Source organism: Octopus bimaculoides, chromosome 30 (assembly GCF_046866305.1).
Source record: "Octopus bimaculoides isolate indiv1 chromosome 30, ASM4686630v1, whole genome shotgun sequence".
Classification (NCBI taxonomy): domain Eukaryota; kingdom Metazoa; phylum Mollusca; class Cephalopoda; order Octopoda; family Octopodidae; genus Octopus; species Octopus bimaculoides.
In genome coordinates, this window is record NC_142957.1 from 16,170,938 (window position 1) to 16,178,437 (window position 7,500).

At 37.2% G+C, this 7,500-nt stretch overlaps 1 protein-coding gene and 1 long non-coding RNA gene across 4 annotated transcripts in view; one reads left to right on the forward strand and one right to left on the reverse strand.

Annotated features, from left to right (window-relative positions):
• Nucleotides 1–7,500, reverse strand: part of LOC149130235 (uncharacterized) — a 140,810-nt gene that overhangs the window by 123,444 nt on the left and 9,866 nt on the right. For all 3 annotated transcript variants that reach the window (XR_016239139.1, XR_016239138.1, XR_016239137.1), the window contains exon 2: nucleotides 4,834–4,912. This is a non-coding gene — a long non-coding RNA (uncharacterized LOC149130235). The remainder of the gene's footprint in view (nucleotides 1–4,833; nucleotides 4,913–7,500) is intronic.
• The window catches only part of LOC106884447 (melatonin receptor type 1A), a 51,724-nt gene that overhangs the window by 7,097 nt on the left and 37,127 nt on the right, over nucleotides 1–7,500 (forward strand). The gene's annotated exons all lie outside the window — the stretch shown is intronic.

The following is a 7,500-nucleotide window of genomic DNA, read 5'->3' on the forward strand; positions in this document are numbered from 1 at the left end:
TTCCCAAGATTACATCACAAAGAAGAAATCACAAAGAAAAAAGAAAAAGAGAGAGAAACATATATATAAAGGAAAGACTCCCTCTTTGGTCATGACTGACCATGGGATTGCACCTAGAAAGTTCCCCTCCAAGGCACGAATTCAGGCAAGCTTGTTTATGGAAGACCAGCAGTCGCCCATGCATACCAGCCTCCCCTTCTCCATGCCACCAATGTTATCTAAAGGAAAGGCAAAGGCTGATACAACTTGGCACCAGGGATGTCACAACTCATTTCTACGGCTGAATGGACTGGAGCAATGGGGAAATAAAGTGCCTTGCTCAAGAACACAACACACAGCCCAGTCTGGCAATCCAACTCACTACGCCATATTTATGAGGCTGATGCTCTAACCACTGAGCCATGCACTTTCATTTCAAACAAATATACTAAACACAAAGAGTTGTTTTGTGTCTTGTAAGTCAGAGCTCTCAGCCTCTGAAACGAGTTCCACCCATATGATCAGCAAATCTCAAAAAGATTTTCTGACAGATTCTGTGGAATTACTTCAATACAAAGAACCAGGTTTTCTTCAACAAAAGGAACTTTATTCTCTTTGACAAAGAAGACTTTGTTCTTTTCAAGGATTTATGCACTTACTGCCTCGCAGACAATATCAAATGAATCAAGCAGAAATTACTTTTAAATGAAGCAAGAGAAAATGTTTAAAGATGCTGACATGTTTATTTATAAATGCTGGTGTGGCTGTGTGGTTAAGAAGCTTGCTTACCAAATTCTTGGGTTTGGGCCCACTCTGTAGCACCTTGAGTGGATGTCATCGACTGTAGCCCTGCGTTGTCTAGGGCCTTTTAAGTGGATTTGACAGGCAGAAACTGTGTGAAAGCCCAGCTCAATATCATCATCATCATCACCATCGTTTAACGTCCACTTTCCATGCTAGCATGGGTTGGACGATTTGACTGAGGACTGGTGAAACCAGATGGCTACACCAGGCTCCAATCTGATCTGGCAGAGTTTCTACAGCTGGATGCCCTTCCTAATGCCAATATATATATATATATATATATATATATATATATATATATATATATATCATCATCATCATCGTTTAACGTCCGCCTTCCATGCTAGCATGGGTTGGACGATTTGACTGAGGACTGGTGAAACCAGATGGCTACACCAGGCTCCAATCTGATCTGGCAGAGTTTCTACAGCTGGATGCCCTTCCTAATGCCAATATATATATATATATATATATATATATATATATATATATATATATATATATATATATATATATATATATATATCATCATCATCATCGTTTAACGTCCGCCTTCCATGCTAGCATGGGTTGGACGATTTGACTGAGGACTGGTGAAACCAGATGGCTACACCAGGCTCCAATCTGATTTGGCAGAGCTTCTACGGCTGGATGCCCTTCCTAACGCCAACCACTCTGAGAGTGTAGTGGGTGCTTTTACGTGTCACCAGCACGAAGACCAGTCAGGCGGTACTGGCAACGGCCACGCTCAAAATGGTGTATTTTATGTGCCACCCGCACAAGAGCCAGTCCAGGGACATGCATAAAGATATATATAAAAAGATATATAAAGTAATCCAAATTTATGAATACAATTTGGCAGTGTTTATCGTACATTGCAGATGTTTTATTTATGAATGCTGTTTGCGATAAGACATGGTAAAATAAAAGCCCTTTTTTAAGCTTAAAAAACAAATTCAATAATTATTATTATTTTGAGACCTTGTAGCCTAGAATAGTTTTCTCCTCCTTGGAAATGAATGAATGGTCTGACAAGTTTTTCCAATACAATCCAGTTTCATCTACATTACAAATCTGTTCAGGAAGAAACCCGTTTTCTCCGATGGTTTTCTTTAATGCATTAGGAAATTCCGCTGTTGCTTGTTCATCAGCTGAAGCACCTTCAACTTGCTTCTTAATGGAGTGATAAATTCTTCGCTCCTTAAATCTCATGAACCATCCTTGACCTGCCTTGAACTCTACATCTTCTTCATCTGGATATTTTTCTTCCGGTCCTCAAACACAGACAACATTTTCTCTTGAATGATTTCCTGACTAATAGTAGCACGCTGACGATTCAACCTAACAATCCAAAGAGAAAGAAGACTTTGCAGTTCTTCAAAGATTTTGCCTCTTTTCTTATTGATGACAGTGTTCTTCATCCCTGGGGCTTCGGATCTGAAATATGCTAAAATCTTGTCCTTACTATGCACAACCGTTGATACCATTGTCCAGCTCATACCGAAAGATCGTGCAATTGCTACCACTTCTTCACCTCTTTCATGGTGTTTTATCTTGACCGTTTTATCTTCCGGTACTATAGCACGACACTTAGCACTTTCACTACGAATTTTCTTAGGAGACATGGGGGGGGGGGGGGCAAAAAATAAAGTCACAAATGAATGAGAATCAGATAGTAGCCAATAAACAGACATTAACAAACCTGAATTCAAAACAATTGTGGGAATCACAAGTGACAACAAGGCCTAACGGCAGATATTGGAACTACAGTGCAATATGTAAATAGAAAAGCATAAAGATAAAGTACATGGCAATTTAGTTGAATAAATAAAGAAATAGATAGACAAAAATGGCTGATACATAGATAGAAAGACAGACAGACAGACAGACAGAAAGACAGACAGACAGAAAGGCAGGCAGACAGACATACTGATAAAAAAAAAAAAACAGACTGTGAGGTAAACTGACAGATAGATATGTGGATAGATAGATGGAGAGATAGGCAGACAAACAGATAGATCGGCAGAGAGCTACAGTTTTAGTTTTCCCATGATGTATTTTCTTTAAAATACTAAAAACAAGAAAAAGAAAAGATTTCCCAGAGCATATTTCTGACCCCATGTAAAACAAGGACAGATTTTTATATGCTTCTTGAAACTGCTAAAGAAAAGACACCATTTACAGGTTGTGTGTTCTGTCATAAATGTAACAGGAAACATCTGGATAGTTCAAGAACTCTTTATTTTGTAGAAGGCAGTGTTTATGAAATCAACGAAAACGGTAAATAAATCAAATTATATTCTCTCTGAGCTGTTGGGGTAGAACAAACAGGCAGGACGACAGATTGATATAGAGATAGACAGACAGACATTGATAGAGACATGGATAGCTAGCCAGACAAACATTGATAGATACATAGACTGACAGACAGACAGACATTGATAGATAATTATCATCATCATCATCATCGTTTAACGTCCGCTTTCCATGCTAGCATGGGTTGGACGGTTTAACTGAGGACTGGTGAGCCAGATGGCTACACCAGGCTCCAATTTGATCTGGCAGAGTTTCTACAGCTGGATGCCCTTCCTGACGCCAACCACTCTGAGAGTGTAGTGGGTACTTTTACATGTCACTGACACGAGGGCTGGTCAGGCGGTACTGGCAATGACCACGCTCAAAATGGTGCTTTTTATGTGCCACCAGCATGAGAGCCAGTTAGCGGCCCTGGCAACGATCATGCTTGGATGGTGCTTTTAGATATATATATATATAGATTAAAAAATGTGGTGATTGACGATTTAAAGTCATTCATATTGGCATAGAAATCTTTTTTATTTTGCCCTTGTTTATAATTATAGATAGATAGATAGATAGATACATTTCTTTTATTAGCCACACAGGGCTCAACGAAGATGGGACAAATACAATGTAGAGCTTCTCTTTTTGGGCGGGGGAAGGAAGAAAAAAAAAGGGTGGTGTCGATCAAAAGGGATCGTAGGAAGGGAAAAAGGGGGAGTTCGATCAAAAGGGATCGAAAAAAAAAAAAGATAGATAGATAGATAGATAGATAGATAGATAGATAGAGAGTTATACAGTCAAGGGGATAGTCAAGGGGATAGCAATATTTTAAAATAGATAAGATACGTGTTATTTAAAATACCAAAAGTAGATTTCTCATAGATTTGAGCCATATTTCTGGCATCATACAAGAAAAGAACAGATTTTAAAATTACTCTTGACACAGCCATAGAAAATGCACCATTCATATGTTGTATATTCTACCATAGATGGAACAAAAGACATCTGCATAGTTGAAGAGCACTTTATCATGTAGAAAACATTGTATGTCAATGGAATCACTCTGTAGCTGCTGCGGCAGACAAACGGACAGAAAGGGAGACAGACATACAGATAGAGAGGCAGGTAGACAGGCAGGCAGACAGGCAAACAGACAGAGAGACAGGCAGACAGGCAGATAGAAGACAGACAGACGGATGGATGGATGGATAGATAGATGGCTACATAGATAGATAGATAGATAGATAGATAGATAGAAACAGATAGATAGATAGATAGATAGATGGATAGATAGATAGACAGACAGAGATAGATAGATAGATAGATAGATAGATAGAGAGAGAGAGAGAGAGAGAGAGAGAGAGAGAGTTCAACAGAGAGACAGATGGACAGACAGACAAATAAATATAGATGTTAATGCACAGAGGGACAGACAGATATGTGGCTAGACAGACAGACAGACAGACAGACAGACAGACAGAAATATTTGAATAGGTAGATAAAAAGATGGACAGACTGGAAGATTGTCAAACAGAGAACTATTATATTTTAAATTAGCAAGATGGGTTTTCTTCAAAACATCAAAAATAGATTCCCCATAGAACTGGGCAATATTTCTGGCACCATAAGAAAAAAAAAAAAAAATGGACAGATTTTAAAATTCCTTTTGAAACTGCCAAAGAAAAGACACCATTCTTTCACTGTGTATTCTGCCATAAATGTAGTGAAAAGCATCTGCATAGCTCTTACCTTTTACCTGTTTCAGTCGTTAGTCTGCGACCATGCTGGGGCACCATCCAGTACTTAACTGGTACTTAATTTATTGACCCTGAAAGGATGAAAGGTAAAGTTAACCATGGCGGAATTTGAACTCAGAATGTAGTGACAGGCGAAATAACTCTAAGCATTTTGCCCAGCATGCTAACAATTCTACCAGCTCACTACCTTAATAATAATAATAATAATAATAATAATAATAATAATAATAATAATAATAATAATAATAATAATAACAAGACCACTTAGAGAGTGCAAACCTCTGCCAAGGCAACACTAACGTCCTCTCAACGATTAATCAAAAATGATTTTTAAAATGAGACTATCTGAAATAAACTCAACTGCTCTCACAAACAAGAACACTAAAAATGAATCCGACTGCTCTCAAAAATTAAGTAAAAAAAAAACAGGAAAAATAATCCAGAATCCTTGTCCAGTACAAGATAAATCTCCAAATCTAATCAGTTTGTGCCAGTCACGAAGCCTAACATCCCTGAAAGTTTCATCCTAAATCATCCAGCGGTTCTTGAGATATCTTGTCCTCCACTTTAATTAAATATTAATAATAACTATATACACTTGAATTAAACTCTACGCACTAATTTTCTATTGATTTAATATGGATGGACATAATATCACAATATGACATTTTTACCAATGATTTCTACTTGAGTTTTTTTATACTTAACACTCTAGATGAATATATTGTTATATTCTTACTTTACAACTCCAGTATACACAGCCCTTCTATGGTCTATACCATTTTTTATACCATGTTCTATATGTATAAATTTTATCAGTTAATGGTTTACAGCCGTTTACTCAGCACGCAGGAATTGAACATCTATTTTGTACAGCTTAAACTACCTCTGAAGAAATTCGACCTTCAAATAATTTCTAATTCAATTAATTTTCTGAGAGCCTGGAATTGAAATAGCTGTAAGTGGGCTTCTTTCAGTTTCCATCTATCAAATCCACACGGAAGGCTTCGGTCAGCCCTAGGCTATAGTCAAAGACACTTGTCCAAGATGCCACATAGTGAGATTGAATCTGGAATCATATAGTTAGAAAGTAAAATTCTTACCATACAGCTACGCCTACGAAATGAAGAGTTGCAGAACTCTTTATCTTCTAGAAGACAACATATGTTTATGGAATCAACAAAAATGGTAAATAAATCAAATTATATTCTCTACATAGCAGCTGGGTCAAAGTTTACATGCATGATTTATAACCTCAGGTTGACTTATAACCTCAGGTTGCATGATTTATAACCTCAGGTTGACCAAAGCTTTATGAGTGGATGTGTTAGATGGAAACTAAAAGAAGCCTGTCGTATGTATATATCATCATCATCATCATTTAGCACCTGTTTTCTATGATAGCATGGGTAAGAGTTTGATTGGAGATGGTAAGCCGGAGAACTGCACCAGGCTCCAATCTGTTTTGGTTTGGTTTCTACAGCTTGATGCCCTTCCTAATGCCGACCACTCCACAGAGTGTACCTGTGTATCACATCACAGGTACCTTTTACGTGTCACTGGCATGGGCACCTTTCACGTGTCACTAGCACAGGTGCCATCCGTTTGTCTCCATCACTGGCCAAGGCTATGATTCCACATCTATCTATCTATCTATCTATCTACCTATCAGTCTGTCTGTCTGTCTGTTTTTCTGTTTTGTATACCTACACATATGCGTGCAGCTCTATACATACATATGTATATCGCTATTCTGTTTCCATCCATATTTCTGTCTACATATCTATTTGTGCACTAATCTATTTATCTGCTAACCTAGAATTTAATATTCTCTAGAATTTCCTCTCATTTTCCTCAGACACTAAATTAAATTTTTATAATTTTAATGACCGATAATTCTCTTAGATTTTATTGGAATGGAAATAATTTCAATTTTGCAATAAACTTATGAAGCTAATATTACACAAAATGATATCTGAAGGTATATATATTTGTATGTGTGCCTATGTGTGTATAAGTGTGTGGATGCATATGTACGCGTGGTTGTTAGAGGGAGCATGCACATAGGAAGGGGTGTGCATGTGTGTGTGTGTGTCTGTGTGTGCATGTGTGTGTGTGCCTCTGGCTTCGTCTACATCATTTGTCCTTTTATCCAGCTTGCCAAACGTCTACACCTATCTAGCTACCTATCTAGTTTATTGATCTACCTATCTAGTTTATTGATCTACCTATCTAGTTTATTGATCTACCTATCTAGTTTATTGATCTACCTATCTAGTTTATCGATCTACCTATCTAGTTTATTGATCTACCTATCTAGTTTATTGATCTACCTATCTAGTTTATTGATCTACCTATCTAGTTTATTGATCTACCTATCTAGTTTATCGATCTACCTATCTAGTTTATTGATCTACCTATCTAGTTTATTGATCTACCTATCTAGTTTATTGATCTACCTATCTAGTTTATTGATCTACCTATCTATCGATCTGTCTGTCTGTATGTATGTACCTATATAGATACTTATGTCTCTGTACCTATCTATTTCACACTATCTGTCCATTTAACCATTTATCTATCTACCTACTGTTTATCTCTCTGTCTAACAGTTATCTATCTATCTATCTATCTGTCTGTTTGTCTGTCTATCTGTTTA